This window comes from Schistocerca piceifrons, chromosome 8, assembly GCF_021461385.2.
Source record: "Schistocerca piceifrons isolate TAMUIC-IGC-003096 chromosome 8, iqSchPice1.1, whole genome shotgun sequence".
NCBI classification, from domain to species: domain Eukaryota; kingdom Metazoa; phylum Arthropoda; class Insecta; order Orthoptera; family Acrididae; genus Schistocerca; species Schistocerca piceifrons.
In genome coordinates, this window is record NC_060145.1 from 47,292,284 (window position 1) to 47,303,618 (window position 11,335).

An 11,335-nucleotide genomic window follows, 5' to 3' on the forward strand; every position below is an offset into this window, starting at 1 on the left:
AGTGCAGTGCATAGTGAATGTGAGAGCTACTACAGAGTCGAAAAGGAAATCAGAGAATGGCGCAAAGCGATTAAGTAGCTGACCCATGGGACATATATCGTCTTCTTGTCAACCCACGCTCCATGCGAAAAAAATGTGATTTATTCATTCTGTAACCATTATGGAACTCTTTGTAGCCATCGTCTTAAAGAGACTGATAATTACGTTACATATTAACACGAAACACTTGTTACAATTTTATGCCGAGGTTTTCACTTATTAAACAACCTAGCATGACAATTGGCATTGAAGCGGATACGTATCAGGCGCATGTACAGTGATATAGAAATATTTCTAGCTTATTTCTGACAAATGTGTCTTTGGAATGGCACTTCATCATATATGATTGAATTTAGTATTAACGACGCTATACGTTTTGTTATTCAAAAATGGCTCTGAGCACTATGGGACTCAACTGCTGAGGTCATAAGTCTCCTAGAACTTAGAACTACTTAAACCTAACCAACCTAAGGACATCACACACATCCATGTCCGAGGCAGGATTCGAACCTGCGACCGTAGCGGTCGCGCGGCTCCAGACTGTAGGGCCCAGAACAGCTCGGCCACTTCGGCCGGCGTTTTGCTATTAGTCAAACGTTAAAATGAAACAATGTGGGGGAGAGGAATCCGAATAAATTACTTTTCCACAAATACGGCTGCACCGTTATAACGCACATTAGAAAGTGCAGTACAGTCATCGGCGAAAATCCCCTACCTCAGCGCCACTGTAACACAGCACTTTTATATTTTATTTTGAGTCATTTGATGAGGCCCATCACGACTCTCTCACCTGCGACAACCTCTTCATCGGAGTAGCACTTGCAACCTACGACCTCAATTACTTGCTGGATGAATTCCAATCTCTGTCTTCCTCTACAACTTTTGATCTCTACAGCTCTCTCTAGCACCATGGGAACTTCTCTTGGGCAGTAAAGCCCTGTTTGCCGGTGTTACTCTCCTTTTGATGTCCTCTTTGCTCCGTCCGTCGCTGGTTATTTTACTGCCTACGTAGCAGAATTCGTTAACTTCATCTACTTCGTGACCATCAATCCTCATGTGGAGCTTCTCGCTGTTCTCGTTTCCGTTACCTCTCACTTCTTTTGTCTTTCTTCTGTACACTCATTAAACTGTTCATTCCATTCAGCAGACCATGTAATTCTTCACTTTCATTCATCACAGCAGTATCGTCAGTGAATCGTATCACTGATGCCCTTTCACGTTGAATTTTAATTCCAGTCCTGAACCTTTCTTTCATTTCCATCATTGCTTCTTCGATATGCAGATTGAACAGTAGGAAGAAAGAATACATCCCTGTCTTACACGCTTTTTAATGCAAGCACTTCGTTCTTGATCGTCCACTCTTATTACTCCTGAGTGAAATTTTCACTCTGCAGCGGAATGTGCGCTGATTTGAATCTTCCTGGCAGATTAAAATTGTGTGCCGGACCGAGAATCGTACTCGGGATCTTTGCCCTACGCTGGCAGGTGCTCTACCAACTGAGCTACCCAAGCACGACTCACGACCCATCCTCACAGCTTTACTTCCGCCAGTACCTCGTTCCTACCTTCCAAACATCACAGACGTTCTCCTGCGAAACTTGCAGGGCTAGCACCACTGGAAGAAAGGATATTGCGGAGACCTGGCTTAGCCACAGCTTGGAGGATGTTTCCAGAACGAAGCTTCAAATCAGCGTACACTCCGTTGCAGAGTGAAAATTTCATTCGGGAAACATGCCCTATGCTGTGGCTAAGCCATGTCTCCGCAATAGCCTTTCTTCCAGTAGTCCTGCAAAGCTTGGAGGATGTTTCCAGAACGAAGCTTCAAATCAGCGTACACTCCGTTGCAGAGTGAAAATTTCATTCGGGAAACATGCCCTATGCTGTGGCTAAGCCATGTCTCCGCAATAGCCTTTCTTCCAGTAGTCCTGCAAGTTTCGCAGGTGAACTTCTGTGAAGCTTACCTCTATTTTTCTGAGAATTTCGAACAACTAGCACCAGTTCACATTGTCGACCGCTTTTGCCAGGTCGACAAATCCTATGAATGTGTTTTGATTTTTCTTTAGTCTGTATTCCATTACCAACCCTATCGTCAGAATTGCTTCTCTAGTGCCTTTATCTTTCCTAAAACCAAACAGATCGTCATCTAACACACCCTCAGTTTTCTTTTCCATTCTTCTGTGTATTATTCTTGTAGCTGAGCTGTTAAGCTGATTGTGCGTTAATTTTCGCACTTGCCAGCTCTTGCAGTCTTTGGAATTGTGTGAATGATATTTTTCTCCAACTCAGATTGTAAGTCGCCAGCCTCATACATTCTACACACCAACGAAAATAGCCGCGTTGTTGCCACTTCCCCCAGTGATTATAAAATTCTGATGGAATGTTACTTATCCCTTCTGCCTTCTTTGATCTTAAGTCCTCCAAGGCTCTCTTAAATTCTGATTCTAACACTGAATCCCCTCTCTCTTCATGCATCCATTTCGTCTTAGCTTTCCTGCACTTTCTATTTACTTGAATCCTCACCGACTTGTATTTCTGTATTCTTGAATTTCCCTGAATGCCATTTTGGTACTTCCTTCTTTCATCGATCATCTGAAGTATTTCTTCTGTTATCCATGGTTTATTCGCACTTTCGTCCTTTGTACCTATGTAGTTCTTTTCAACTTCTGTGATTGCCCTTTTCCAAGTATACCTCATCCTCTTGTGGTTCTTGAACAGAATATTTGCTATTACTAGCTGAAATTTGTTACAGAACTCAATTACTCTTTCTCTTCTCTCATTCCTTGTCCCAAACCCTTATTCTCCTGTAACCTTTTCTTCTGATCCTTTCCATATGACTGCGTTCCGGTCCCCCACGACTATCAGATTTCCATATCCCTTTATGTACTGTATTACTCTTTCTATATCTTTATATACTTCCTCTATCTCTTCATCTTTAGCTTGCGACGTCGGCATGAGTACCTGAACTATCTTTGTCAGTATTGTTTTGCCGTCTAATCTGGTAAGAAGAACCCTATAACTGAAATGTTCCCAGTAACACACTCTCTGTCATACCTCCTCTTTATACTATTTTCTGCTGCTGTTGTTATAAAGCTATACTCATCTGCCAGGAAATCCTTTTATTCTTTCCATTTCACTTCACTGACTCCTACTACATCTTGATTGAACCTTTGCATTTCCCTTTTCAACTTTTCTAGCTACCCTACCACGTTCAAACGCCTGACATTCCAAAAATGGTTCAAATGGCTCTAAGCACTATGGGACTTAACATCTGAGGTCATCAGTCCCCTAGACTTAGAACTACTTAAACCTAACCAACCTAAGGACATCACACACATCCATGCCCGAGGCAGGATTCGATTCGCGACCTTAGCAGCAGGGTGATTCCGGACTGTTGAGCCTAGAACCGCTCGGCTACAGCGGCCGGCTCTGACATTCCACTCCAGATTCACAGAACATTATTAGTTTCACTGTTTATTTATTCTCCTTCTCATGGTCAACTCCCCTTTGGTAGTCCCTTCCCGGAGATTCGAATGGGGGACTATTCTGGAAGTTTTTGCTAATGGAGAGATCATCAAGACTTTTTTTTTAAATTACAGGCCAGAAGCCCTGGGGATAGACGTTATGTGTCTTTAATGGAGTGGTTTCCATTACTTCCTGCATCCTCACGCCGTTGGTTATTGCTGATTCTGCGTCCTTTAGCGCAGTTTCCTACCTCAGGGACAAAATTGTGCCCTGAACCTCTGCCCGCTCTTCCGCCCTCTTTGACAAGGCCTTTGACAGTATTAGGGCAACGTCGTATACCTGAAATCTTCGGCCGCCAAAGATTATTAATCAGAATTTAAGCTGTGGCGGATTTCGAACCTGGGACTGAAAACGTTTTGATTACTGATAAAAAGACGCTAACCCTAGACCACGCGTGCGACTGACCATAGCGTTTACGCAAATTAACGAAGACGTCCGGTGCAGGGTGAAATGGGACATCGACAAAGAGTGGAAAAGTGTCCACGACATTACTAGAACAGATTAAGATCGAGAACTTTAATGAAAATGCCGTTACTGTTTTTCTTAAACAATGTGAGGTTTTTAAATATATTGTATTATACAAACGACAACAATTGCAGGCAGATCTGTTAAAACGACAACAATTGCAGGCAGATACCGCTTTATGGTACGACGATCAAATAAACTGTCTTCAAAAGGCCCAAGGGAAAAAAGTATAATTTAAAAAAATGAAATCGGAAGAACTGGCTGAAAAATTCTTTATTAATGAATTATTTATGTCTCAAGGGCTACGCAGTGTTTACAGTATTGTTGAGGTACTCTGGTGGTTAACAAACGTCTTAATATTTTTCCAGTGTGGGTGTGATTGCTCATGATAATGACTACAAAAAGGAGCATTTGGCACTTTCCTTCGTCCTACAATTGTAAGCTATTTACAGGCAAGTTGTGTTTCGAAACAGCACATTGTCCATAACATGTGCAGATTGACTTCGTTGTTCCGTGTATGTACCATGGCTGTGGAAGAAGTGCGCTTCTGCATGCGGGTGCTGTTGTCTTGAATTTCTTTCAGCGGAGGTAATTTTGTCTGCTACTTAATTTACTGCGAAGGAGATCGCGTTGTTAGCATCCTGTTCGCTTCGCTTTATTTCCTCCAAAGGCATTATATCTCTCTCGTCTCCTCCTCTTCGGTCATAAATTTAAAGCGCTCGATTTATCGCGAGCTCATAAATTAAGACTGATGCCGGCTCCCGTATACACTGAAGTATCGTTTGTCCTATTATCAGTGAAAGTACAAACCTGTGAACGTGAAACAGCTTCATCTTCCATCGTGTGCCTCCCAATTAGTGGTCTCAGTTTCGTCGATGTTTTATGACGTAACGATGCTACTTTTTTCTGGCAACACAGTGTAGTAACACAGTTTTCTAAAGCACTGAAGCAGTAAGTGCTACATTTGAACTTAAATAAAAACCACGATGTGCAAAACGACACAATTAAGCTTAATCTACGATCTGTCGCCTCAGTTCCATTGTTAATACTCTTCGTCAAGCATACTCTGTCATCAAGGCTGTTAACTTCAAGTATTTCAAGAACCATCGGAAATACCTCTATTCTTCTGTCAGTTATACAAATTTTCTGTAATTCTCCAATAAACCATTTTCAGTCTCTTGCCACAGAATGTAATTGTAGGTAAAGTAATGACACTTACAGATGTAAGCAGAAATCAAATTAAAATGCAGCTGCCGCCAATAGTTTGTATGAATGAAACCTCACACGCGTATGGTAAAATAAATAGGCATTTTAGTAGTCGTAACCAGATTTCAAACATTTTATGCTTTCAGCCCAAAAAGTTTCAAGAATTGATTAGCAGGAAATAGAGAAAGAAAAATAAGATGGTGGTTTCAATGCTTGAGATGTTTTACACAGTCTTCCCTCACTTGAATACAATTTACAAAGCGTTCATACCTCCACGTGAAGCTAGATTGAAATTTTCTCCCCGCAGTGGAGTGTGCCGTGATATGAACCTTCCTGGCAGATTAAAACTGTGTGCAGGACCCGGTCCAGCACAGTTTAAATCTGCCAGGATGCTTCAGCCATGTGAAAGTGTTAGAGAAGTTCTTCTTCGTGATGTTGTTCAAGTTGCACAACACATTGGCCTGATGTCGGTTACGTTGTCAAAGCGTTGACCCTTCATGTGACTTTCTGCTCTTGTCGTTTTGTGGTAGGTTCGTATTGTAACATTCCTTATGGGAGATTTGTACTGTAACACAAAGTCCCTCCACCACTGATGATTTTTTTTCACAAAAAAAATTGTGAACGATTTGCTTTTCAATCAAGTCGCGATAGGGATTCAGGTGTCATTATGTTTGTTCAGGTGTCATGGTGTGCGGAACAAACTTCGCACACACTTTCCTCTTTTTTCAATCCTTTCTGGAGAATGCCTTCAACACACGATTCAGAAATGTTGCCCAGTGCGCTACCTGACACAACAATGTTCGCAAACTTGGGCGCACGTCCAACATAACACTCCCTGCTCACAAATGAGTGGTGGAATGCGTATCTATTGTTTACAGTTGTTAGTTCAAGCTGCCACCGTAGTTATTGCACTGACGACGCTTGTACACCAGGAATAAAATCAGTTTCCGAACTTTTTGGATGGACGATGTAAGTAAATATTCAACAGCTAGACACCGTGGTCATACAAAGTGTTACTATATAATCACACTTCGGCAAAATCGTTCGTCGAAAATGTAGTTGACGTTTACCAACGAAACAGCACGAATTCGAGCTCCGATTTTAAGTAGATAAACTACAATTGCAAGATATCAGCGCCAGTGATCGACCATGCACGAAAATTTGGGCAATAACTACGATAGTACACCGTTACGATATTCTGAATATACAGATTTTGCATTTCGCTCGCACAGGCTGTTTGTCACTCGCTTTGCCCCACTGCAACCGCCTAATGTTCGAACGCGAAGTAATGGACAGTTTGGCGAGAATCAGAGCACTAGTTTTCGCAGGATGATGAAAATAAAATGTTAAAAGTTTTCTCTTACAAATAGTTTCCTGCCGTTATGTAGACAGGAGTGACACCACCAGCAGTCGACCAATGGTGTAAACGCCCAGAAGATGACCCCTACGTAGGGGTGAAACCTGTTGGCGGTATAATAATAATAATAATAATAAATGCGATTAAGACTGTTTTTGAATTATTGATATTTCTTACAAATACAATCAACGTAGGTTTCCCTTACCCGAACCTATCTTCGAAGATAAGCCGTAGGTACAGCACTGCCTCTCGTGATCCTACGTTTAGCTGGAATCCAAACTGATCTTCTCCGAGATCGGCTTCTATCAGATTTTCGATTATTATCAAAGAATTCCTGTTATTATTTTGAAAGCATGATTTATTAAACTGATAGTTCGGTGATATTTATACCTGTCAGAGCTGCCTTCTTTCGAACTGGAATTAAAGTATCCTTCTTGAAGTCTCAGAATATTTCACCTGTCTTATACATCTTGCACACCAGGTGGAAGAGTTTTTATCATGGCTGACTCTTCTAAGGTTATCAGTAGTTCTGACGTAATGTCGTCTACTCCTGGGGCCTTGTTTTGACTTAGGTCTTCAGCGTTCTGTCAAATTCTTCTCGCAGTATCATATCATCCATCTCCTATTTATCTATGTCTTCTTCCATTTCTGTAATATTGCCCTCAACATCATCACCCTTGTATATACCATCTATATACTCGTTCCACTTTTCAACTTTCCGTTTTTTGCTTAGAATTGTTTTTCCAACAGAGCTCTTGATATTCATATAGCAGCTTTGCTTTTCACCAAATTTCTCTTTAATTTCCCTGTAGGCAGTATCTGTTTTTCTCGTACTGATGTGTGCTTCTAAATCCTTACATTTGTCCTCTAGCCATTCCTGCTTTACAATTTTGCACTTCCTGTCAATTTCTCGTTTTGAACACTAGTATTCCCTTTCGCCTGCTTCATTTTTATATTTTCTCCTTTCGTCAATTAAATTCAATGTGTCTTGTATTATCCACAGTTCTTTACTAGTCCTAGTGGTTTTACCTGTTTGATTCTCTGCTGCCTTCACTATTCCATCTCTCAAATCTACCACTGCGTCTTATATTGTATTATTTTCCGCTCTTCTAGTCAATCGTTGCCAAATGCTCTCACTGGAACTCTCAACAATCTCTGGTTTTCTCAAGTGATGCAGGTCTCATCTCCTTAATTTCCTACCTTTTGGCAATTTCTTCAATTTTAATCTGCAGTTCATAACCAGTAAATTCTGGACAGCGTCCATGTTTACCCTTGTTTGCCTCTCGTTTCTTCAGGTCTTTTCCAGGTATGCAACCTTCTTTCACGATTCTTAATCCAAGTGTTAATGAGGATTAAATTATGCTCTGTGCCATGTGGCTTTCTCCTTCATTTCTTTAAGCCATTCCATGTTCATCTACTATTTTTCCTCCTCCACCTAGCCGGCCGCTGTGGCGGAGCGATTCTAGGTGCTTCAGTCCGGAACCGCGCTGCTGCTACAGTCGTAGGTTCGAAACCTGCCTCGGGCATGGATGTATGTGATGTCCTTAGGTTAGTTAGGTTTAAGTAGTTCTAAGTCTAGGGGACTGACGACCTCAGATGTTAAAGTCCCATAGTGCTTAGAACCTTCTCTTCCTTTTCTGCTGTCGAATTCCAGTTCCCCATGACAATTAAATTTTCGTCTCGCTCAGCTTTCTGAATAATATCTTTTATCTCATCATAGATTTCTTCAATCACTTCATCATCTTCGGGGCTAATTGGCATATATACTTGTGCAACTGTGGTGGATATGGGCTTCGTGTATATCTTGCCTACGATAATGCGTTCACTAGATTGTTCATAGTAGCTTACCCGCACTTCTATTTTTTTATTCGTTATTAAACCTGCTCCTGCATTGCCCCTATTTCATTTTGTATTTATAACTCGGTATTCACCTGACCAAAAGTCCTGTTCCTCCTGCACCGAACTTCAATTGTCCCTGCAACATTTAATTTCAACTTATCCATTACCATTTCTAATCTATCTGCCCGATTAAGGGATCTGATATTCCACGCTCCGATCCTTAGAATGCCAGTTTTGTTTCTCCTGATGATGACATACTCCTGAGGAATCCCCGCCAGGAGATCCGAATGGGGGGACTATTTTATCTCCAGAATATTTTACCCTGAGGATGCTATCATCATTTAACCATACAACATGGCTGCATGCACTGGGCAAAATTACGGCTATAGTTTACCCTTGCTTTGAGCTGTTAGCAGTGTCAGCATAGCAAGGCCGGTTTGGTTGATGTTACAAGGTCTGATCAGTCAATCATGCAGACATTTGCCCAGCTGAAAAGGCTGCTGTCCTCTTCAGGAACCAAACGTTTGTCTGGCTCCTCAACAGATACCCCTCCATCGTGATTGCCCCTATGGTACGGCTACCTGTATCGCAGATGCGCGCAGACCATCCCATCAACGGCACTGTATCTGGGTCGTGGAAAGTGGATGGTGGGGGGGGGGGCGGTAGGAAGGAAATGAAATGTGAGTCCGCTGCATATATGTCACCCTCACGATGTGTTCAGTATATATATTGTCGCAGAAGCTGTGGTGTAGTGGTTATTATACTAGGCTGTTGCATGGAGGGTCATGAGTTCAAAATTCACCTGAACTGTAGAATTTTAATTTCTATATTCGGTTCGAGTACATTCTACATTCTAGAAGTATCCAAAAATGTCAAGAATCGCTGTACTGGGATGTTATGTAACTGTATATACACCGTATGTGCGAAACCGGTCGCAGATTTAATAAAAGTCGTTCATACAGCCAGTGTGGAATTTTCTTTGTGAAAATATACCGTATGTGTTCTGGCCTGAGGCAGTGTGTGTGTGTGTGTGTGTGTGTGTGTGTGTGTCAAAACACGTGTAAATCCAAGCAACTGAAGAACTATTACGAAATGAAGCTAATTGTTTACGATTTGATCATGACGGTCACGTCGAAGTATAGCTTATCTCCTGAGACCCTTCAACCCAAGGAAAATAAAACACAATACTGGTGTTAATAATAAATTAATACACGCCTCCACTTCTTTAATGACACCATTATTCTTGTCATTGATGTACATCCTATTTTTGAATCACAATATAAAAATGTTCAGAGCAAAGCTCTGGTGGAAGCTACAGGTTAGAAACCGCGTACTGTCACACAGTGAACGAAACATGTTACCAATGACACAACTGTATTTCACAATCTTTTTTCTCACTCCACTGTACAGTACTTCGCGCTCTGGTATTAGATGGCTGCAGTGGAGCAGAGCGAATGACGACCGACCGATGCTTCCGAAATTTAAAAGCTTTATGTTCGGAAGGTCGTAACTACACACTATGTGAGAATTATGGCCGAAATTTCCAGTGATGGTGTTGATATCTCTCAGGTGTACTTTTTTCCTTTTAACCTCGTAATGCTAAGGCGGGCGGGGGTTATTCATGCCTAGCTTTTGAAAAAAATGTTATCTTATCAGTTACGTTGTGTTATAAAGTAGGAAAAAAATTTATTGTTTGTAATCAGTTCTTCTACCTGAAACTACCTGGCAGATTAAAACTGTGTGCCGGACCGAGACTCGAACTCGGGGCCTCTGGCTTTCGCGGGCAAGTGCTGCAGAGTGAAAATCTCATTCTGGAAACATCCCCCAGGCTGTGACTGAGCCATGTCTCCGCAATATCCTTTCTTTCACGAGTGCTAGTGCTGCAAGGTTCGCAGGAGAGTTTCTGTAAAGTTTGGATGGTAGGAGACGAGGTAGTGGCAGAAGTAAGGCTGTGAGGACGGGACGTGAGTCGTGCTTGGGTAGCTCAGGCACTTGCCCGCGTTAGGCAAAGGTCCCGAGTTCGAGTCTCGTTCCGGCACAGTTTTAATCTGCCAGGAAGTTTCATATCAGCGCACACTCCGCTGCAGAGTGAAAATCTCATTCTGGGAACATCCCCCAGGCTGTGGCTAAACCATGTCTCCAGAATATCCTTTCTTTCAGGAGTGCTAGTTCTGCAAGTTTCGCAGGAGAGCTTCTGTAAAATTTGGAAGGTAGGAGACGAAGCACTGGCAGAACTAAGGCTGTAAGGACGGGGCGTGATTTGTGCTTGGGTAGCTCAGTTGGTAGAGCACTTGCCCGTGAAAGGCAAAGGTCCCGAGTTCGAGTCTCGGTCCGGCACACAGTTTTAATCTGCCAGGAAGTTTCATATCAGCGCACACTACGCTGCAGAGTGAAAATCTCATTCCAGTTCTTCTACCTGTTTCCGAACACGTTTTAATTTTTTCAATTATACTTTACCCAAAAATTCATGTCCCAGTAGCAGATGTCACTTTCGCTAATAATTGTCGTATTCAACGTTACCAGGTTCAGGGCCTTGCTTACACGTCAGTACCTCTTCAAAAAGTATGTTGTTAACACAACTCAAAAACAACTAACGAATTTTACTTTTTTAAATTTTTTTCGGTTGCTCATAAAGTATAGCCCAACACTGCGTAATGCGCGTTATGGAAAATGTCTTAGTATTGCTAGAGCTAAAGTAAGAGTACAGGAAATGTTCAAAATGTGTTCAAGTGTGTGTGAAATGTTATGGGACTTAACTGCTAAGGTCATTAGTCCCTAAGCTTACACACTACTTAACCTAAATTATCCTAAGGACAAACACAGACACCCATGCCCAAAGGAGGACTCGAACCTCCACCGGGACCAGCCACACAGTCCATGACTGCGACGCCTAATACCGCTCGGCTA

General features: G+C 42.0%; 1 non-coding gene across 1 annotated transcript; it reads left to right on the forward strand.

The window, feature by feature from the left end:
- Positions 1-10,691: 10,691 nt before the first annotated feature.
- On the forward strand, positions 10,692-10,766 carry Trnas-uga. The gene has a single exon. It is a non-coding gene; the product is annotated as a tRNA-Ser (tRNA).
- Positions 10,767-11,335: the final 569 nt, after the last annotated feature.